The sequence below is a fragment of the Panulirus ornatus genome, chromosome 37 (assembly GCF_036320965.1).
Source record: "Panulirus ornatus isolate Po-2019 chromosome 37, ASM3632096v1, whole genome shotgun sequence".
In the NCBI taxonomy this organism is placed as follows: Eukaryota; Metazoa; Arthropoda; class Malacostraca; order Decapoda; family Palinuridae; genus Panulirus; species Panulirus ornatus.
Window position 1 is genome coordinate 22,952,316 of NC_092260.1, and position 24,499 is coordinate 22,976,814.

At 44.5% G+C, this 24,499-nt stretch overlaps 1 long non-coding RNA gene across 1 annotated transcript in view; it reads right to left on the bottom strand.

The window, feature by feature from the left end:
- LOC139760597 (uncharacterized) overlaps nucleotides 1–24,499 on the bottom strand; it is a 121,291-nt gene that overhangs the window by 30,872 nt on the left and 65,920 nt on the right. The window contains exon 5 of the long non-coding RNA XR_011715369.1: nucleotides 22,762–22,956. This is a non-coding gene — a long non-coding RNA (uncharacterized lncRNA). The remainder of the gene's footprint in view (nucleotides 1–22,761; nucleotides 22,957–24,499) is intronic.

A 24,499-nucleotide genomic window follows, 5' to 3' on the forward strand; every position in this document is an offset into this window, starting at 1 on the left:
ATGCCGTCCCAGGATTCTCAAAGTCCTCTCCTGTCCAGAGTTGTCGTCACACCCCGTCCCGCCTATAAATTGTCACACCTCATCCCGTTCCGTGACTGTCACACTGCGCCCCACTCTAGGGCCGTTACAGGGCTGTCACACTCCAGGCATGTCAGGAGTGTCGAGCCTCACACACCGCCTAGGGGGACTGCCATGTCCCATCTCTACCATCCAACCCCGGTGAATTAATCTCCAGGGCAACCTTTTCCACTTCCTAAACACACCACTTCCGCAAACTCCATTGCCTCCCGTTGCGCGTCTGTGAAGCTTGGCTGTGGGAGATGTGAGGTGTATAGGTGAGGCAGGCGCTTCGTGTGAGAGTTGTGGCGACGCAGGGTCGTGGAACATCTGCTGTAGGGAAGAGGCCAAGGTCTTGAGCTGATGAACGGCTGCCAGAGATTTGTGCTGTGTGCTGCAGGAGGCGTAGCGCCCGAGGTATTAAAGTTAAAGCTGACGCAGGAGTCTGGCTGGCTCAGTTGATATCCTATGGATGAGTCCTGCTGGTGATGCAGGATCCAGAGTAATTCTAGGGCTGCTGCCTTAAGGCAACTGGAGGAAATGGGGCATGGCGGAGCCCCTTTTGAAAAGTCATGAGCCAGGATGCACATGATGGACATTTCCGAGCACAGGGTAAGACTTCGTTGTCACAGAGATAGTGGGCTGCACGACTGACTGACTGACTACTTCACAGCTTGACTGATATACATGGGTGCAGCAAGGGTCACCACGCCGATAGTGTTAACTGTGTGGGCGAGGCCGTCAAACTCATGGACTTTGGTCCTGCTTTGGGAATCAAGGACAGGTGAGGTACAGTCAGACATTGGGAGTCTGATTTCATCACAACCAAGTAGGTTAGGCTGGTTATGGAAGTCCAGTATCAAAAGCAACAGCCGGAGATTGTAGTGGCGGTGGGGGGAGAGGTGGCATGCGTCGACACTGCACAATATTGTAGAAAAGAAATCAACTAAGCTTTCTTGTGCAGTCGGTCTTGCGAAATAACAGTTTTCGATATTTTCAGGATTTATGTGTTTTTCGATATCCAATTTCACTTTCATTTTGCAATTGCCAACATAGAGAGGATATTAGTCCTTTGATGCTCAGGTAAGTTCAAAAACACACATGATGCTTTAGAGTTCTCTTAAAAAATACGTCCAAGTGTCGTGAAAATGTTATACATCCCAACGTCTAATAAAAGTCTGAGAAATGACCGTGATTCCGTTCTATCCATCGAATTACTGTATATTGAATAAGTATATCTAATGATGCATTGCGAAGCACACCTAATTGCGTACTTCTTTTTTTTTTCTGGTTAAGTATACATGGAGAACATGGAGCAGACAGGTAACAGAAGACGTAATGGCCTGTAACAAGAGGCCTTACTGTTGATAAAACCAACAGTAAGGCATCTAGTGGTGAGGCTGGGTAAAAAAGGCAAACACTTTCTAAATATATATATCATGAGAAGCATGAAATATTCAGGCTGGTTAGGTAAATAAAAACTTTGGCTACTACGTTAAATGAAGAAGAAAAAAACGTAATAAATAATTTGGTTAATGTTCCATCTGTTCTTTTGGGTCACTTCACTTCTAAGACGACAATCATCCCCACATTATTTTTCCATGAATATAATCGGGTTTTGACAGCGACACTTTCATCACACGATCTGCGTCATACGAGGTGCAATACAGCTGCACAGTATTGTGACGAGGTAAAAAAATCTGAGAACACTTCCTGTACCCGAGATGGACTTGCAGTGCAATCACCTCACTAAGCCTCTTCGGCCTCGACTGAACGGTCGTCCCTCACCTTCCTCCCAATCCCCCACCTCCTCCCAATCCCCCACCTCCCTCCCAAGCCTCGCGAACTTTGGTTGAAGGATTTCCAAAAAGGTATATTGGTAGGAATTTACAATTATCATTGTGCGAAGTGTATGGTATGCTTGTGCCAGACGTAGGATGTGATTATAAGTACCAGAGCCTGTATTCTTAACAAGTCTCTTCTCGCTCTACCTAATCTCATTTAGTCTTTTCTTGCCTCATCTACCTCGTTAAACTGCAGCCTCACTCCCTCTCTCTTGTTTGCCGTTGATTCATAGATACCCTCCTGTAGGAGGTGGACCCGCTCTGACGAGGACGTCTCTCTGATCCTCGCAATGCTATTTCAAAGATTACGTTCCAGAATTTCTCTCTCGCCTTTCTACGTCCACGTTCTCCATGTGTACTCCTTTACGTACCATCGGCATACTGTTAATGATGATGACTAAGACACTCACTATACTTATAATAGTCATGATGATAGTAATAACGTAGAACTGAATCATCACATGCCAGTAGTTTGAAATCAACAGCCATACAGCCAAGCTTTGTCATCATGAAGGTGGTGGGCAGAACGAAGCACGTAACAGGCTATATGCACGAGGACATCACTAGACCACTTACCCTGTCATTACCCCCGGGGTAAAGCAACCTCACAACCCACCTGTCTGGGAACAGATGATGCGTTATCTCCGTCATGATCTGCATCGGTCTGAGCTCACCATCATCCCAAGAACTCCGCTGTCATGGACGAGCTTTTGAGTAACGACCGTATCTGCGGGAGCTTAGCAGGATGTCGCTAACGAGCAGATCATGGTTCTGATGATGGGTGTAAGCAAAGGTTCCTTTGATGTCTGAGGGATTCCCTCTGGCGACCGTAGGACGTGAGCTTACCGGTGGGCGTCGTCGTTAAGCAAGACATTCCTTCAGGTGCATCCTCTCGTTGCCAGTGCCGCAGGTGACGGCACCAACTCACTCCCCCTCCGTCCTTTCCGTCTTCCCTACACACACACACACACACACACACACACACTTCCTCCCTAAGTCCTCGTCTTGCAGTTCACTAGATTCTTGTGTAACCTGAGGCGCCGTGCGATGTCTTTTCATTTTCCGTAAATGATTCTTTGAATTCACAAGGAGTACCGACACTGCTTTGTCGTCAGTAGTATAATAGGAATTATGTTCAGGTGTAGTGGGTATCACTTCATAATACCTCTTTGACATATACATCCGAGAAGATATTAAAAAGATGTCACAAGGAATTCTGCTCACTCTTATAATACTCTTGGTTATTGACCAAATCTTCCCTTAGGCTAAAGTTGATAGAATTCTGACTTCCATTTTTGCTTCAATATTCATTTCCCACACAAGGCGTCCATAGATGGCATGATAACAATATTGAGACATAAAAACAGCACTGGACAGAATCTTCAGCCTCTTACATGGGACGAGACGACCCTAACATATAACCCGATTCTTAGATGGGTGGGAGGGTCAGGTCAGGTTAAAGGACACCTTTAAAATGTGATGACGAAAAAGAATATCGCACCCAAGGGCTGATTAACACCTTCGTACTCAAGGGATTAATCAAGTCGTCGTCGTACGTAGAGAGAGAGAGAGAGAGAGAGAGAGAGAGAGAGAGAGAGAGAGAGAGAGAGAGAGAGACATTAGACATATGGTTGGGCAGCGTCGTCTGACACCACCGATAACTGACAACCGCATTGCAAATATCTTCATGCCGATAGGCAGATTCCACCTCTCTCTCTCTCTCTCTCTCTCTCTCTCTCTCTCTCTCTCTCTCTCTCTCTCTCTCTCTCTCTCTCACTCCCTCTCCATACCACGTTGCCAAACAACGATCACTCTCCTCCGAGAGGCCCGATCACCTTCCTCATACTCCATCAGCCATACCCAGAGGGTGATGATGCATGGGTGGTGTCCACCTCTGGCCAGGGAGGCTTCCTGCTTGTATCAGGTCGTTTGCTTGGTGTTGCTACGCAACGTTGCCATATTCTCTGCTGTTCTGTCGGGGTTAAGCCATGGCATAGAGTCGTGTTACACTGTTGCTGGTGTGTTGCGTTATATTGCATCATTTCGTTGTGTCTCATTATACCTCCATGCAGCAAGATAGTCACATCATGTCACAGTGTATCACGTAACAGTAATGTACATCTTGTAACATTACGTTACGACTGGTGTTGAATCATATTGCATTTTGTGTTGCATGTGTTGTGTTGCGTGTTCTTGCTCTCTTACTCCTTGATGTTCTTCGTGTTCTCAGGAAATCACTTCCAACATTTCTTGCCTCTGGCAGTGTTCTTAAAGATGATAATGTTCATGGCGATTCCTTTGTTCGTGGGTGTAGTCAACCTTTTCCTTTTTCTACATTTCCTTCTTATTTTCCTAATAAGCAATTTTGGTGATTGAATGTTCTGCGTATTGGATTAGCTTTATTCTTCGTATCAAACTGGATGAACGAGTACCTTCATTCTTGGCTTTTTCAATTCCGATTTTATATTCATGTTCCTAAATAAAGTTATGGAATCGAGAAGGCAAAAACAGCAACTTCAGGGCTTTTACTGAAGATTTACGACTGGTGTTGAATCGTATTGCATTTTGTGTTGCATGTCTGTGTTGCGTGTTCTTGTATCTAATTTCTTCTGGTTTACTAATTACTCCGCAGTTGACCACCAGTTGACCTAATAACACCCCTAGTGACCTCTTTGACCTCCCGAATGACCCTGTTATCAACTCCCCCCCCCCTTACCCACCCCCTCGTAACTGTGAGATCCAACGTCAATGGATGGCACGAGGCCAAGATTCCATTAGAAAACAAATGGCATCAGCTGTCACCTAGTGACGAAAGGAGAGGGTAACATACACACACACACACACATTGCGAAAAGCCATTCGCAAAGATCAGCTCAGCATGACACACAGTGGAGACTGGAGCCCCGCCACATTCGGTTACCACGGGGTTATCACGAAGGGGAGAGAGAGAGAGAGAGAGAGAGAGAGAGAGAGAGAGAGAGAGAGAGAGAGAGAGAGAGAGAGAGAGAGAAAGAGAGAGAGAGAGAGAGAGAGAGAGAGAGAGAGAGAGAGAGAGAGAGAGAGAGAGAGAGAGAGAGAGAGAGCGAATCACGTTCACTCCTCTCGACAGTTAACCATGATGATGGTCGGGTATAAAAGCAAGTGGGTGGAAACTGTATTAACACGGCCATATATTTTTTTTTTTTCCTTTTTTCTTCCCCCATTTTCTCTCCGAGTGATGGGAAATCTACGACCGTGATTGATATTCTCGGTCATATTAATCCAATAATAATGACCCATAGAATCTTCTGCTGTGTCGATAATTTCGTTCGCGATTAATGGCTAATAACACACACACACACACACACACACACACACACACAAGCACAGTGAATATTTTACTATTACCTATGATGTTTTTTGTTTATGTCTGGGGTATGTTTATGCGATGGAGTCCACAATGTGTTTGTTTCTCTTTTCTGTGGGTGCAAAAAAAAAAAAAAAGAAATATATATTCATTTGTGTCCTACATGGATGAGGCCCTCAAGGTTACGCCAAGTGGGCTACATTATGTCACATACGTAATACTAAATTCGTTGACTCACGCAAGAAATACGCCTTACGAAAATAACACACGCATACCTCGCCTTCCGTCCATGAATGACTTTTATTTGCTTCTCCTCGTTGAACAAAAAACAAAAAACATTTACAGTTCTTTCTCCCATAGTCCTCGTTTAACTTAACAACACTCAGTTAAACTTGTTCGATTCACTTAACAACACTCAGTTAAACTTGTCTTTCCCATCTTTCCCGCCGTTACCGTCACCCTTAAGAGGATCCGGTGGTTTAAATGGTGTTCGAATCCTTTTGCAACTTTGAATCTCTCCTTTTTTTTATTATCCTTTGGTGAGGGACGGCGTCAAATGACTGTATGAAGTCAACAGGTTAAGACCGTTGCTTGCTGAAGATGTCCAGTGACTGATGTCATCTATACCGACCAATCAGGTTGCTCTTGCCCCTCCCTAAAAAAGGGCGTCACTCAGCTAATCTCAGCTGAATAAAGTTTGCTTACTGGCAAAATTTCACCCGCCGATCCTTTATGGTCTCGGGCTTACAGATCGGCCGAGTTTTCACCTAGTTTCCACAAACTTCGCAAAAACGTTTCGTCTTATCAGCGAAACGTTTCCATAAAGTTCGCGAAAACGTTCCGTCTTGTCAGCGAAATGAGCCATGCGAGAGGAGATCGAATATCAAGATGCGTTTAAAATTCTTCCCCACCACCACCCCGCCTTTTTTTTTTTCTTCGCGCGTTATTGATGCCAGATGAAAATAATTTGTGCCCGGTTCCAGCAATGGCTCGGCCGAGTTCCAGGCGCTGGCCGGAGAGATAAGCGATATATCTTTCTCGATTGCCGATTGAAAGGACGAGTTCCAGGAGCCTGGAGAAGGGAGGGAGAAGGGATTTCTCGGGAGTGTGATCAAGGGGAACCTCGGAACATGACATGATCGTCGTAGAGTCAATCACTCAACCCGAGTGCATTTCTCTCTATTGTTTAGTTGAGAATGACTTTCTTTTCTTTCCACTTTCGTCTAAAACCTGAGCACCCAAGGATCATCATCTCCTTAACCTCGTATTAGAACGTAGGGTCGTCCACGTCTCGAAGCCTTTCGCACGGCAGTCGCCTCTCTCTCTCTCTCTCTCTCTCTCTCTCTCTCTCTCTCTCTCTCTCTCCCCGAACCAACCCTGTGACCTGTATGTCACGACTGACTATCCTTCGTAGCAGTACTGAGGAGGAGGTTTTGCATTCGAAGAAAACCACTTTCAAGAGCGAGGTGGAAGATTTTCTACCCACGTGGACGGAATTAGGTGCGCGTGAGGGGGGGGTGTCGATTTCTTGACGTTCATCATATGTTGAGAGACACGTCGTATCTACCTTCTTATTCATGACACCAAATTATATTTCCAGCGTCAAGAGGTGTGTGGTGTTAAGAGCTACTACTGTGAACTACTTCGTCTTGGAAGATTTGATTCTTTCCTATCGAGACAAACGAGTTTGATTCGCCATTCACAGCAGTGGGCTAATCTCACTACCAATGTAGAGAGGAAATATGAAGACTCAAGTGACCTACAGACAACCTGCGACGCATTATTACGACGACACGTAACCAGCCGTGTATACGTGGTTAGCGGAAGAGCAGACGTGCAGCGACGGGCGTATGTCCTCTAAATGCATTCCTCGCATTAGGTCGCCCTGCCACGGGTCACGTATCTCTCTCTCTCTCTCTCTCTCTCTCTCTCTCTCTCTCTCTCTCCCATCAGGGCGGCGGCGCGGGGCCGACGCGCGCGTTTTAATGCCAGGAGCGGCACCGACGGGCTGGCGAGTGGCTCAAGTGCCAATCATGGGTGCTGATGCAAGTGGAGGCAGGGGGTGGCGCGGCCGCCTCTCCCTCCGGGGGGAACTGTCGTCTTAAAGTAGCACTCTTATCTGTGTCGCTGCCCCCTACCTACCTACCTACCTACCTACCTACCTACCTACCTGCCTTATACGTCCAATGCATCAACCCCTCCCACTTCAGAGTTCTCTCTCTCTCTCTCTCTCTCTCTCTCTCTCTCTCTCTCTCTCTCTCTCTCTCTCCTCCTCTTCCTCCTTCACTACCTTCTCCATTGCTAAACTAAATCATCTACCCTGGTTCTTGTGTCTTCTATCTCCCTTCATCAGTTCCTCCCGTTTGCTTCTTGTGATCCCTAGCAACTTGCGTTCTTCCGAGTTCGACTCTCCCGCTCCCTCTCTCTCCTCCCGCCCGTCCGTGCGTGCGTGCGTGCGTGTGTCTCCTTACCACCTCCGGAGCCGTAGCACGGTGCCTCCGCTCATCAAGCTCCCATCATCTCCCATGTTAAGTTCCTCCCCGTCATCCTCTTCCATGCCTCCCCACAGTCGCCTGATCCATCCATCCCCCACTCGGCTCATAATCAGAGAAGTTTTCACACCCCATCATCCCGGCCTTTGTGCCAATTGATTGCCAATTCGAAAGAAAAGTTTAGCGTTTTCCTTGGAACTGATGAGGTCTTCCTGGAGTATTTGGGGTGGATGAAAATGAGACGTCTGATGCGAGTGTGGGGAGAGGAGGGGAAACAGGTGGAGGCATGAGGGATGGAGGGAGGGTCAAGGAAATGCAGATGGAAGGAGAGAGAGAGAGAGAGAGAGAGAGAGAGAGAGAGAGAGAGAGAGAGAGAGAGAGAGAGAGAGAGAGAGAGAGAGAGATGGTAGGTGGAATGGAGAGAGGGAAAGAGAAAAAAAAAGGGGGGGTTGGGAGTAGGAGGATAAACTGGATCAAAGGGAAGGACGCGATAAGGAAGAAAGAAGAAGAAAGGAGAGGAGAGGAACGGAAAAGAATGAAGAGAGGAGAGAGAGAGATTTAGAGAAAAGAAAATAACAGGCTGAAGGAATCCGTTGGAGTGACACACGCAGAATACGAGGAGAAAGATGGCCCGGGGAAGATGGGAGCCGAAAACGAAGGGGATGGGAGGCGAGGGGGAGGAGATGAGAGCGGTGGGAGGGGAGGAGGAAGAGGAGGAGGAGGAGGGTTGGAGGGGCTTGGCAGAGGGTGAGAGCTCAAAGGGGACTAAAGGTGATATGACAGGAGACCTGGCTGATGATGATGATGAGAGAGAGAGAGAGAGAGAGAGAGAGAGAGAGAGAGAGAGAGAGAGAGAGAGAGAGAGAGAGAGAGAGAGAGAGAGAGAGAGAGAGAAATACCAAGCCGATAACAAGACATGTTTTACGAGGCCAGACATTTCACCAAAGCTGCCTGGGCCATCTGACTTTCTTCGAACACATAATAGTTTGCAACGACGAAGGAAACACCTCGCTCTCCAGTCCTCACACCCAGAGGAGCAGACCTGACCTCCCCATGTTAGTACGTCAAGATTCTAGTATTAGGCGAGATCCAGCACGTAGCGCTCACCGCAGAAAAAAGAGTAAGAGTACGAAGAATGAGTCGTGAGAGGCATGTGCTGTTAGGAGTTAAGTGGGAGATGGAGTTTATGGCATGAAAATGTATTTCGTCTACCTGGGGCTCAAGAGGGGAATTTGACAGCCTCTGTACGGAGCAGTCAGAGGACATGGCTGTGTATGAAGCTAACTTCTCTGTCCACATGCGTCACTCGGTGTGGATGCCACACCCATGTCATTCATCACGAACTTCAAGAACATTTCCAAACAATTTACCTCTTCAGTTAACTCCCCGCATCACTTTCTCACTCATTCTCTGTTTTCTCTTCCCCCCTCCTTGGTCTATGCACTCTCGGTAACTCTATCACACACACACACACACACACACACACACATACAGTTATTTAAACTCTCTCACTCCCTCACATTTTCTCTCATTCTCCTTCCATATTAAGCTTCCCTCTCTCGAACTCTGTTTGTGTGTGTGTGTGTGTGTGTGTGTGTGTGTGTGTGTGTGTGTATCAACCTTACTGCTAACCCAGTTTCCTGTAAAACCATGATGGGCGAGATCGCGTTTAATCAAGATATTAATTACAATCTGTCCATTTTCTCCAAGGCTTCATAACACTGTGACGAGACTAATCAAAACCAGAGTCTCATCTTGAAAAAAAAAGAAAATGACCGAAAACCAAGGAAACATTCTATTCATCTCATATCTATTTCCGTCAGATTCTTTTTTTTCTTTGCCCGATTATTACTTTTTTTTTAATCGTTTGAAAACTGGAAAATACGATGACTGAGGTATGTGTTCATCTTCCAACTCAGTCTCCACAGAAAATGTAATGCAGGAGTGACAGGCCATCATGAATGATTAGGATATTCACAAAATACGTGTGATTACCTACACTTACTACCTCCTTGTGTTTAATGACACGAGTGACACAGTGTCACGATGCTAGGGACTCACTATACATGATCATTAGTACCTCCACATTCCCTTATTACGACAGCCTCGAAGTGAATACAAAATGTAAATAAGGGAAAGAATGCAAAGCATCACCCAAATCTCCTTTGATGCTATTTGACTTGAATCCTGGAGGTGGGGGAAAAAAAGATACAGATAAGAAGGAAAGACAAAAGATGACACAGAGGTCCACAACTTCCCAGTCTTTCCTTGTGCTGTTCTTTTCTTTTTCTCCTAACTGCTTTTAAGTGGATTGTGTCTTTCCCAGTCGTGTCGAGACCTGACCAAGCTTGCTTGGACCCTGGCTCTGTTACAATACCCACCAAAAGAAAAATCTTGAAGCTACAGGAGTTTACGAAGAGAGTTCCCAAGATGTATATATATATATATATATATATAAATATATATATATATATATATATATATATATATATATATATATATACATATATATATATATATATATAGTCAAGGCCTAATTAAAACCTCCAACGTGATACAGAAGCGCTAATAGGGGTACTCTTATTAGTGGATGGCTCATGGCAAGCGGTCACTGACGAGAGAGAGAGAGAGAGAGAGAGAGAGAGAGAGAGAGAGAGAGAGAGAGAGAGAGAGAGAGAGAGAGAGAGAGAGAGAGAGAGGCTAATTAAGCTCGAGCCTGGGTACTGTTACCGGGGCGCCTGAGGCAGCATGCTGGTCATGCGTGGAGACCCGTGACTTTCCAAGGTACACCCACACAGCAGCACCATCACACAGCCGCCGTCATTCATAGCAGCCACGCCTCCGCCCTATCTTCTCTTCTCTCTCTCTCTCTCTCTCTCTCTCTCTCTCTCTCTCTCTCTCTCTCTCTCTCACTACCTCTGGCTTAAAGTGTGAATGAGCGCCTGTGTGAAAGCGGCGGGTAGAGAGAGAGAGAGAGAGAGAGAGAGAGAGAGAGAGAGAGAGAGAGAGAGAGAGAGAGAGTCAACTGGTGTAGCAGTGGCATATTGCGAGCTGTTACTCCGTCAAAGGTGCGACTGCAGGAGGCTAAAGCAAGTCGCGAGACGAGTGGACCAACCAGAAACAGCGGGTGAGACGCAGGTGTAGCAGGAGAGGGTGTGTCTGTAGTGTGGGCAGGTGTGCGAGTGGTGGGGGAGTAGGATGGGGTGTATGGGCAGGTGTGTATGGCAGGAGAGAGAGAGAGAGAGAGAGAGAGAGAGAGGGGTGAGGTGTATAGGTTGGTGGGAGGGGGTACTTCACAGCCACTCACTCACTTCAACCTAGATTAACAACCTCCTGAAGCATAATGAGAGGTCAAGCTACCGTATCCATGGGTCATAACAATTCGTGCTTCACACCATCATCAACCACACTGTACACATCATGTGCTTCATCCACTTTTCCATCATCCATCTTATCACCATCCACACCTCACCACCACCGAGCAACCACCCAACACACAACATGATGTCTCCACTCCATCAACAACACTACGAACACTCCTCCACCCATTATGATCTCCACTCTCCCACTACATCCAGGTTCCATCAACGCCAAGACTCACCCTTCCACCTATATAGATTCCTCCTCCACCGCCCACTCTTCCACCAACGCCCACTTCTCCCCAAACGCCCACCTCCCCACCAATGTTCACTTTTACAAAGACACCCACATCTCTAGCGACGCCCACCCTTCCATCACCGTCCACGGGAGAACCAAGATAGTCTCGTTAAGCGTTGTTGTTGCATCCACCCGAGCCCCAAGCCAAAACAGAAAATAACAAGAAGGAATATAGATGTCGTGGGTATTATTACGTCAAGTATAGCTTGGGCGTCTTTCCCCATTACCGATCTATTTATCTATCTTTCCACTTTGTATAGATGCGTATATCAGCCATCTGTTTGTCTACGGCTTATGGTCCATATATCTGTTACATTATCTCCCTAATGACCTAATTGTTCTACTTATACGTTTTTCTTCTTTCGTTGAGCAAAAGTTTTCATAAGACATCTGTTGAAATCCCAAATAATTCCTTTAAGCTACTCTCCTCCAAATTACTCTCCTCTTCTATTTCTTTATCCTCTTAAAGCTCAAGGTGCTTAAAATAGTCATACAAGGCTTGTCTCATGTAGGATTTCAAGTCTATATTCGAATAGATATGGCGGTGCTGGCCTTAAGATCTTGAGATAGAAGTCCTTAGGCTCCTCTGCATAACTTCCAGATTTATTTCAGTGACTCTCATGATCACTGTAAACAAAAGTGATCAATCAGAGTTAAGATTTAGCTTCTTTCTGGCATCGATGGTGTAGCGAATATCATAAGTGAGGAAAAGACATATCTATCATACAGATGATTCCTCTGACACTAGTCTCAGCGAGAGTCCTGGTGTTACCCCCAAGACCTTTCTAAACACTCCTGCAGGCAACAGTAGAGCTACTTCCACCAGCAGGGAACTGTAAACCACTACTTTGAAGCGAGACGTTCTTTACAGCCTGGGGAAAGATGTCTTTCCACCCGCGGTGTAACCTTGGGCAGGTAGGAATCCGATACTAAGTAGAGAAATACATTAGTCTAAAACATAGTCCACCCACAACGTCTGTGTTGGTATAAGAATAACGAACCGTTAACTCAGAACGTATGAAAAACCATTACGTTGTCGAGAGCGCCACTCCAACCCGCCGCCTGCTCTCGCTCTCACCTTCGGCAGGAGAGAAGGAGGAGGAAGTCTTATAAGCAAGCTAGCTAGCTATCCACGACCTCATACCCTACCTAGTGCATTGTGAGGGGTGATGGAGTAGGACACACCCATGTTTAGTTTACCATCCTACTGGGCTGAATGAGGAAGTTCTGTTCTCATGACTCCCTCACTTCTCTATCCCCTCTTTACCTCTGAATGTGAAACAGATTCTTCACCATAGGGACCGATGGGATACACACACACACACACACACACACACACACACACACACACACACACAAGTATAACAAAACAAAAGGCTTATTTCATTGGGTTATGATGGTCTCACTAGATGAAAAAAAAAAACCCCACAAAAATGTCCTTCCTTATGTCAATGAGGCCTGTTGGATTTACCCACACTGCCCTGAGTTCACCATCTGTATAATTGATTTATTCTTACGCGTGATGACGTTCGGCTCCATAAATGCAAAAGCAATCAACGTTTGCCCAATCAGACTTAGCCTAACCCCCTTAGCCAATCGCACTCGACGACGTCATCAGTGAGGAGGGGGGAGGAGGAGATGTGTGGGAGTTCCACGTATTCGCTGACCGGCGTCCATCAGTAGAACCATCGCTGTGCTCAATTCAGTAACTGAATTGCTATCACGATATACAGATATGATGGCACTGAAGCTAATAGACATAACTTGGGGTATGGTATAGCAAAAGAAGACAATAATCAGAAAGATAAGAATATATATCTTTTCTTTCTTTCACACTATTCGCCATTTCCCGCATCAGCGAGGTAGCGTTAAGAACAGAGGACTGGGCCTTTGAGGGAATATCCTCACCTGGCCCCCTTCTCTGTTCCTCCTTTTGGAAAATTAAAAAAAAAAAATGAGAGGGGAGGATTTCCAGCCACCCGCTCCCTCCCCTTTTAGTCGTCTTCTACGACACGCAGGGAATACGTGGGAAGTATTCTTAATCCCCTATCCCCAGGGATATATATATATATATATATATATATATATATATATATATATATATATATATATATAGAAGGTTTGTTTCTTTTTCCTTGAGTGACATTTTGTAATGACATTTTTCAGTTCTAGAGAAAACGTACGAGCGAACGTGGGAGCTTAAAACGTATGGCTTTACCGTAACTTTTATTTTCCCAGGAGATAATACTGCTCGAGGATGGCACAGCCCTTGCTAAAGGCGTCGTGTTGATCTCGATGTTACCACCTGCAGGAGAGGAGTCCAGTAACACTTATTACACACACACACACACACACACACACACACACATATATGCAATTGTGTGTGTGTGTGTGTGTGTGTGTGTGTGTAGATCACAAACGGTCGACGAAAATAACAGGATTCCCTCCATCCTACGTTGGAGTGTAGGTCATTACAGACAGGCTAGACCCAATACTCGCTCGACGGCTATATTGAGCCAGCTATTGAGCTCTGGAGCGTCTCTCATAACCTGGAATATCAAATTCTTTTTCTTTTTTTTTTTTTTCCATTTCCCACAACAAGGCATAGTGGTTTTATTGGCCTATACATCGCAACGAAACTAGTAGTTTCTCGAGAGATCAGAGGACTTTAGATGAACGGGGAAATACGAGTCATTCCTCGAGACTTGAGGGTAACGAGTTGACGTCCGGAATAGTTTCTCCCTCATTCATGTGTGATCATTTTGCAGGCGCGGTGGAAATGGCTCGATACACGATAGAGACTCCAGGAGGACGCAATATCTCGGCTGAAATTGAAGTAGAATCCGTCTCTAGTGCGGCTATATGAATGTATGTATGTATGCGTGGGAGGGAATGATGTGTGCGTGTGTGTGTGTGTGTGTGTGTGTATGTGGGAGGAGGAGAGTGAAGTGTGCGAGTACATGTATTTGTGTGTGTGTGTGTGTGTGTGTGTGTGTGTGTGGGAGGTGGAGAGTGAAGTGTGTGAGTACATGTATTTGCGTGTGTGTGTGTGTGTGTGTGTGTGTGTGTGTCTGTGTGTGTCTGTGTAAGGAAACGGTTAGAAACAGAAAGATATGGCAAGTCAGAAGAGTTACTGTTGTCCCTCTTCACTACACTGGATGAAAGTCAAGGGAACTCCGAGTTACCGGCTATGATGCCTACTTTGGCAACTGTCTGGGTGCTTGCCTTCGTACCTGCTTTTGGTGCCTGCTTAAGTGTGTTATTAACAGGATAGGAGCAAATGTAATGTAGACACGTAAATGTACAACTTTAATCCACAAATGTAATCAGTCGGTTTGATTTTATTTTTAACAGAGCAAAAACTGCAATCAAAACCTAATGTTTTAATAACCAGCACGGGATGATGATTCATTCCTTTACAGGGACATTGAACGTAGCGCTCACACAAACAGAATCCGGCGAATGATAGATGAAGGTAATGATTCACTTAGACAACCATTTAACATCATGAAGGAAATTACTGATATACACATTGAACTACCGAACCATCAACATTTTCCTTGCAAAACACACTTGATAATTCATTGTTCCATGATATCAGTTTGCTTTTCCTGAAAGACATAAAGAAAAAGAAAGTAAATGAAGAAATACTTCACCAGGCCATCAAATTTGACAGACTCACAGATATTACCTAACTGCAGATATTACAAGAGTTAATTTTCAAACGTTATTAGCTGCCAAACGGGAAATGATATCCATTTTTGATCTCACTCATGATATTTTCGAGCATTCAACAGTTATGTGGTATGGAAACTGTGCTGGTAAACTATTTATTACAAGGTGATACGAGTGAATAAATCTTTGTTTTTGTTTTCGAAACATTCTCCCTAATCTTTAATAATGGATCGTAAATATTCTCTGATTAGAGCTTATGAACAACGTGTTTTCCTTCATTTCAAAACATATCTTCTTCCTTAATTCAAAAGATTCATCATCAGGAATTTCGTGAAGCAACACAATCAACGACGAAAAATGTTTCAATACAAACTCGGCGACGAAGGTCTTACTTCACACATATGACTCATTTGCGCCTCCGTAAATTAAAGATATTTATAGATATGTCTTCTAATGTCATCTACTTACTCTCTTACCATCTCCATGCGACGGTTTCAATGCTTCCGATCTCTCCCGCCATCACAAACAAGCCTCGAAATGGCTTAAGTCATTTGTCACTAAATGCATTGACTTACTTGATGGTCATCTAAGCCAGCCTAGCACAACACATCACCACTAGCTCCCTCTACGAACTGCCATCACAGACAAGCCTCGAAATGGCCTCAGTCATTTGTTAGTAAATGCAATAATTTGTTTGATGGTCATCCAAGCCAGCCTGGCACAACACATCACCACTAGCTCCCTCTACGAACGGCCGGCGGAGGGAACATTTACCGTAGTAACCCGACGTATGCTGAAGGAGGGAAGCCAAGCGAGTTACGGGGATGCGAAAAACAAGAACTTAATGGCCCACTTGAATACCGGAGGCGTATCGCTACCCCTCTTCCCCATATACCTGTATGACATGGGGGAGAGGTATGAGAGATAAATGACCCAAGACGGATAAAGAAATCGATGCTTGACGATCTGCAAGTCTGGGAGAGTGACCACAAGGTTAGGAGAAAGAATGAAGGTAAAATTGCCTCACCAGATAAAGTAACCTAACCAGAAAAGGTAGCCTAGTCAGATAGAGTAGCCTAGCAAAGGTAAAGTAACCTAGCCAGATAAAGTAGCCTAGCCAGAATAGCCTAGCAAGCTAAAGTAACCTAACCAGATAAAGTAACCTAGCCAGATAAGGTAGCCTAGCCAGAATTAAACACGTAAAACTGGACTTAGCGAGAGACAGGACACTGGACAGACAAGGGGGTTGGGCTGTGGTACATCCTAAGCGTGGCTGGTGTCACGTCGAATTCCTTACCCGCTCGAAGCATCTGTTTTCTGGTCCTCGAGGCAAATGCGACTGAGAGGCGCCAAGAACCTGGGTCACGTCGTGGAATAATACAATTACTTATCATATGCTGTTATCTCGAAGAGGCACTCCACTGCCTTGATTACAATTTGTATTATTTCTTTTTTTATATTGTTTACCGAGAACTGACTAATTTCCACATCAGGAAGTGTTTTTTCTTATATGTATTCTCCGAAGACGAGGAAATAAGGTTATGGAAGATTAGGGAACAGCAAGATTGTGAAGCCTTGTTTTTGTATACGTATTCTGTTTACGTATATGTTTTTGGCATATTTCTTTACTGATAACGAAACGGATTATAGCTTTTGAATAGCGTCAAAAATGATGATATCAAATAGAACGATAACAACGAAAACAATCTATTTGCATTATCCTAAATTATCATCTTTAACCTTGTCTCCAGTTGCTTGAGATGCGTCAGGTGTTTGTAGCCTGCGTTACACACACACACACACACACACACACACACACACACACACACACGACGTCAGCTTTTCTTATGTGACGAATTGACAAAAGACATCCACACAACCAGGAGCTTTTCTTAGCCTTCCACGCTGCATGATAAAGCGTTTCATCAAGCGTGTCTAACATCTCAAATGAAACCTCCCATCCTCACTCACGCCCGACGCACCTACACTACAACGAGATTTAATGATTAAATTCCCCTTGGCAACCTCATCCGAGATAATGTGTGCCGCCTTCCCCGCGTGGTTCACGCGCTGCATAGATCTATCACTTTGTATTAATTTCCTGGCATCCCGTATGTCTGTCATATCTTCATTCTTCTGTATTGTCTAATCTCCCTAGCTGACTATACCAAGTTATGCATATTTTACTGCTCTTACTTATCTATTTTTTTTTTTCAACTACCTGAACCCTCGCGAATCTAAAGTTTCACTTCCATACTTTTATAAGTGGGATGATCACTCGATCGTGCACACTTTACACTTGGATTCCATCCATTCACTACAGTTCTCTCATTGCACCTCCGGTTCGCCTCCCCTTGCACGCCTCTACTCTCAGCTTTGCCTCTCCTGCTTCTGAACGATCACCACTTCCAGATTCCATAGCTCCTTCATAGCTTCCAGGTCTTCCCTCCTTTTCCAAACTGACCACCTCTTTCAAAGAAGAGGATCTAGAGTCGATAGTCAAAAGTTAGGTTAGGTTACTGATCCTATGCATTATGTCTGGAGTGTTGACTTCTTCATACGTTAGGGGGAGTAAGTCCAGTGAGCCAGGAGGGAACAGCACTGTTACTAGTAATAGTCCTCAAGGGTGATGTCTGGGAGGGAAGGAGTATACATGGGTCATGAGTGTTAAGGACAATAGTACAATAGGTCAAGACCCGCGTCATCATCAGTAAGGAACCTGTTATGAATAACAGTAGGATGAAGGTCAGAGGTCAAGAGTGATTGGAGATATGTGGAAACGAGAGGTCCGAAGCATACGAGAGAACCAAAAAGGAAAGAATGTGGTCAGAGATGGAAAGGATGGTGGGCACTCGAGGGTTAACAGGGGTCACAAGGATCAGAAACAGAAAGATCGTCTCCATATCATGAACATCAGACCGAGTCAGGAGATACATGGTATCAGGTCTAACACCTTATGGAAAGAGAATATTAGCAGTCCTTTATATATATATATATATATATATATATATATATATATATATATATATATATATATATATATATATATATATATATATATATTATCCCTGGGGATAGGGGAGAAAGAATACTTCCCACGTATTCCCTGCGTGTCGTAGAAGGCGACTAAAAGGGGAGGGAGCGGGGGGCTGGAAATCCTCCCCTCTCGTTTTTTTTTTTTTAATTTTCCAAAAGAAGGAACAGAGAATTGGGCCAGGTGAAGGTATTCCCTCAAAGGCCCAGTCCTCTGTTCTTAACGCTACCTCGCTAATGCGGGAAATGGCGAATAGTTTGAAAGAAAAGAAAAGAAAATATATATATATATATATATATATATATATATATATCGGATCGTCAACATCTAATTAGGCTCGCGATGGAAGAAGGTGTGTAAGGATTCACCGACACAGCGTCTGACGAGGTGGAATGTGACAATGGGGGGAAAAAATGGAGTGTTTACTATCGACAGGTGACTAGCGAGGTGACAACAGAGCCGAGGTGATGGTGAGGAAACTGGAAATAAGAGACTGACGTGAGCAAAGACAGAGTCTATCCTAATGTAAGAAGGATCTAAACATCATATCGCCAGTGAATATTATGTCGCCGATATATTCATCCTTGAAAAATGAATAAATCGTAGGCGGATTGGATTACTAAAGGAACGCCACCTGTTCTGATAAAATCGATCGATCCAGGATTGATACAGAGAAATATGCACAAGTGCAACTACTGGAAAGCAAGAAAACGAAAAGAATAAATGATGACATATATAGGGATAATCTCACTTCAGTAGGACGTGTTAGCTAGGTTAAGGAAGCGAGCCCCTTGAGTACAACGCAATGACCTTTGCTTGTGATAGCTTAGCCTTTGACCTGACCCTTAAAGGTCATATGTTAGGTCATCACACTCGAGGGGTCGTACCATGCCCAAGGATCGTGCCGTCGTGCCCATAGGGTCATTTGGTACACTAAAGGAGATGTCTTGCGTTGGCTCACCTATAAATGCATGAACTTTTACATCCCATTCCCCTACACACATATAAACACATTCACGTAGATGAACATAAACAGAATCATACGTACACAAACGAGGATGAACACACACGAATACACACACAAACATGTGTTCATACATACAAGCATAGAGACACACACACACGCAAGATCAACATACACACCAACACCTACATACATACAAGGAGACACACATAAGCACTGGTGTGAGAACAAGAACATACACATAAGCACTGGTGTGAGAACAAGAACATACACATAAGCACTGGTGTGAGAACAAGAACATACACATAAGCACTGGTGTGAGAACAAGAACATACACATAAGCACTGGTGTGAGAACAAAACACATATCATTCAGGAAACATGTGGATCTCGGCTTTCATTCACACAGGGTCTCATCAGCTGACATTTCTCACCGTTCCGGCTTTGATTCAGCGTGACCTTTGGGCTACAGGTGTTTTATGATGAAGCACTCGAGAGGATTTACCTTTCGTTCTCCAGAGAGATAAAAACAAACGTAGAAAAACAAAACAAACACCTCAACTAACAAAACCAAACATCTCAACTAATGTGATGACTCTGGCGAAGGAGATGAGGTCGGAACGCACTTGGCGTCTCCTCCATCCTCCAGGTGAGAGGTGATGGATGGAGGAGGGTTCGTGTTTTTCCTCTGCAGAACCCGCCCTTACCACAGAGAGAGGGAGACAGGTAGCAAACAAGCCTTTCTCTATTGGGAGGTTCGTCAGTAAATGCTCTTCCATTTTGCATATATGAAATATCCCGCCTCACTTGCCAGTTAGAATAATCAATATATATATATATATATATATATATATATATATATATATATATATATATATATATATATATGTATATCGGGAAGCTATATTCCCTTAGATTCACCAGGTCTGTACGAAAAAACGGATCCTTGTCTTATCACAGTTTGTTATCTGATGTTTGTAGGATATATCGTAACGGAAATCATTTCTTAACTTCATGGAGTCTTTATCCTGGCTACAGCCCCCACATATTTTACGGAGTTGAGATGGAATGGTAACGTCAAAGACTGAGTGTTAATAAGAATAACGTCTGCATATTTTGTGTTAAAAAGTTATTAAAGTATATGTTCATTTGTCCGTACATGAACATATTTCCCTCTCGTACACACAGATTCCAGCTATGAAAATACGTAAATTTTATATACAAAGTTACACTCTTTTGTGTGTGTACGAGCGTGAAAATGAAAGTATCAAAAAGATATGTCTGGCCAGAAAAATGTTTGAGGCGGGGGTTACAAAAAAAGAAAACGGGGAATTTTGAAAACTGTGTTTTATAGACGGAAGCAGCGTGTCAATTAGACAGTCACGGTGTATCGGATTATTAAAAGTTGACCCCAAAGGTCATCTGACATTGGGTTGAAATACTTCGTCATCAAAGAAGATAGGTAGCTAATACGGGGAACCCGAAGCGGTTAGTGACGAGAATCTAGGATGAGAAACGACGATTGTGTTGTAAACGAAAATTCGGTCGCAGGAAGGAAACAGTCGAACATGGTTACGTTGAAAAACAGATCAGAAACTAAGTTGTCGATTATTATCATGACGGTACGATCCTTCAGTGCGACGGTACGATCCTTCAGCACGACGGTACGATCCTTCAGTGCGACGGTACGATCCTTCAGTGCGACGGTACGATCCTTCAGTGCGACGGTACGATCCTTCAGTGCGACGGTACGATCCTTCAGGTGCGACGGTACGATCCTTCAGTGCGACGGTACGATCCTTCAGTGCGACGGTACGATCCTTCGGTGCAACGGTACGATCCTTCAGTGCGACGGTACGATCCTTCAGTGCGACGGTACGATCCTTCAGTGCGACGGTACGATCCTTCAGTGCGACGGTACGATCCTTCAGTGCGACGGTACGATCCTTCAGTGCGACGGTACGATCCTTCAGTGCGACGGTACGATCCTTCAGTGCGACGTTACGATCCTTCAGTGCGACGGTACGATCCTTCAGCGCGACGGTACGATCCTTCAGTGCGACGGTACGATCCTTCAGTGCGACGGTACGATCCTTTGGTGCGACGGTACGATCCTTCAGTGCGACGGTACGATCCTTCAGCGCGAAGGCACAATCCTTCAGCGCGAAGGTACGATCCTTCAGTGCGACGGTACGATCCTTCAGTGCGACGGTACGATCCTTCAGCGCGACGGTACGATCCTTCAGCGCGAAGGTACGATCCTTCAGTGCGACGGTACGATCCTTCAGTGCGACGGTACGATCCTTCAGCGCGACGGTACGATCCATCAGTGCGACGGTACGATCCTTCAGTGCGACGGTACGATCCTTCAGTGCGACGGTACGATCCTTCAGCGCGAAGGTACGATCCTTTCGCGCGAAGGTACGATCCTTTCGCGCGACGGTAGAGATCCCAGGGATATAAGCTCGGAACCGTTGGTGTGTCTTGGGAGAGGTAGATTCTCATATCAGACAAGAATGATCCGTTGATCACTTTGTAGATTTCAATCTCATAAAACAACTGTTGAACCGAATCTACCAATGAAATACCATAGAACAAAAAACAAGTAAGGATTGAAGAGCTTACGTACACCTCTATCCTGATATTTTGTTTCTGACGACTTGATTATATATATATATATATATATCGCTCCCCTAGATACTCGAATCATCAGTAATCTTCCACTGGCTATCACGCAAGAGAGGTTTTCCCGGAACGATTTCTAATTCTGGAAACCAATACCTGTTCACTCCTTTCTATCAACCTCTCACACACTTCCACCGTGATAAAGGCTGGTACGAGCTACCTGTTCTTCCCACACACACGCACACACACATTCTTTGCTTGTCGTAGAATTGTGCCGAGGACCCTTCACAGTTTCCTTTCTTTGTCACGATTTTATCAGATACCTTTGAGTAATTTGGCATTTCCATTTTTTTTCCCCCCTCATCTTTTTAAAGTCCTACACGTGCATCAATCAAGGTCTCCCTCCCGTTGATGTCAGGCAAATGTGCAGGGACGAAAGAAGAATGCTTCTGCATCTGGTTTGTTTCCTCCGACACATGCAGTAAGGTTTGGCATGAATCGCATTCTAACGCACCGTCCTTTACTGGATTAGATTAAATGGTTTATCAACAGCACACTGGGTCAGAATCGTGATCACACTCTTCAAACATACATGATAAAGGTTTAGTTATATGGCGTTATCCCTGTAATAAAGGATTACTATTCCAAGTTTCAAAAGCCTTAGAATTTACTTCTGTGTGCAATTCCCTTATCTGATTCGCTGCATTTCACTTCAGAGTGTAAATTCAGGATTTTTTTTTGACGATTTCATTGACGTATAACACTATCTTGACCCATAAATTTCATTTCATTAGTGAACGTTTCAGTAGTCATATCTAAAGTGTTCACTAAATTCCTCCTATACATCGCTTGTAACGTCAATTCTGTACCAATTATACATCCAACCTTGCTAATTCTTTTCCATAATTGTATATATCTATATGTATGTATATACATTACTCGCATTTTTCACGTGTACAAAAGTTTATTAATACCTATCACTGCTCCCCATATATCACTCAACACCGTCTTTTCTCCCCGGAATACGAAATTGGTCTTTTGTTGAAACAAAACTAAAGTGTTACTCACTTTGCATTTTCTGCTACGAAGGTTTTGGCGTCCATATCGTCTGATGTCAGGTTTCCCACCTCCCGATTTTTTCTCGTCATTAAAGAGAAAAGGCATTTTCTCGCCACCATTCCAAAATTGGATTCGTCTGAAGACTTCTGTTGTCCGTCCCAGTCAGTGACACCACCCGCCTACAACCACGTCACCCAAGGTCACCTGTAAACAAGATCGTGTAATTAGCGAGGCTTTGACCTGTCGAACTTTGACGCTGGTTGTTCGCTTCCCGCGAAAAAAAAGAGAGAGAGAGAGAGAGAGAAGGCTAAAAGTGAGCCATTCTGAAAAAAAAAAGTTTAAGTTTAAAATTCAGCCGGAACGCCATGTTCGAAATTCTAGTGGGTGGTTGAATGAAAGAGAGAGAGAGAGAGAGAGAGAGAGAGAGAGAGAGAGAGAGAGAGAGAGAGAGAGAGAGAGAGAGAATGGAAAGCCTCTCTCTCTAATGTATCTAGGAATGTGAGTCTGCTATCTACCCCCTCACCTTCGTGATCTTTACTAACACTACCTCCTTAAAAAGGAACACAAAGACATCTACAGCCACGTGATCTGTAACGAAACTATCATTGTTTACCGTTGAAGCAACAGTGATGGATCTACAAGTCAATATGAGACCAGAAGGTGACCCCAACCAACTACGAAAGATTCAAGGACTTCAACAACAACAACAGTAGATGATACAGAAGTCTATAGCAAGGGTGACCTACCAACAGTGAATGCTAAAGTCGTCTTGAACAGAATCAAAACATTTTTGTTGTACATCATGAATAGGTTTAGAGATTCTGCACCAGATTCAGTAAGACGTTTCGCCTTACAGTGTTGAGGTGGAGGGGGATCAAAAAGACTCTACATCACAGTCAATCGAATGTTTCATCTCCTGGAACAGACAGCAGGTGGGCGGGGAGCAGCGATACTCGACATCAGCAACAATCATACATATTAACTCTGTTCCCCCAGAGGCAAGGACGGGGATATTGCATTCGGACTGTGAGTGGGAGAGAGAGAGAGAGAGAGAGAGAGAGCGAGGTCGTATGCAGGGGCTCGTCCTCTTGTCTGGTATGTGTAATTGCTTTTAGCTTGCATGATCCAGCTGCTATTAAGGTCCGAGGAGGTCAAAGGTCATTGACAGATGAAAAGTTCTCTTATGCGAACGATCGCTCTGGTTCGCATGACCAAATTGTTATGAAGGCTGTTGCTTTTTTTGTGTGTGTGTGTGTGTGTGTGTGTGTGTGTGTGTGTCTTGGTTGCGGCCGTATGAGGGAATGTTGATTCTTGGTGATTTTTGAGGTTAATATGCGTCAGGTGAGGTAGACATAGAGATGGAACGATATCGTTTTCAATGTGGTCGAGGTCTGCAGTTGGTATTAATGATTTATTTGACCAAAGTTGGTTCTCGTAATGTTGAATGTCAAAGAGGGGTCTTTGTTGAATAAAGGTCTAGGAAATCATGGTGTGGTCAAGCAGCCAAGCAGGCAGTCTGCGTGTTGGCATTTAAGAAGCCTTCAGGAAGGACAAAATCACCTGTCACTATGGTTGGTTTGTGTTCAGCTTGTGACCCGCGGAGAGCGCTTGTTGAAAAGGAGTTTAAAAGGTCAAGAACAGATTAAAAGAAGAAAAGGGGCAAAAAACAACGATTTCAAATGGCCAGAGTGTTACCAAAGTTGACATATAATTTGCTCTCGACTGATGTGGTTTTCTTGTCGAATAG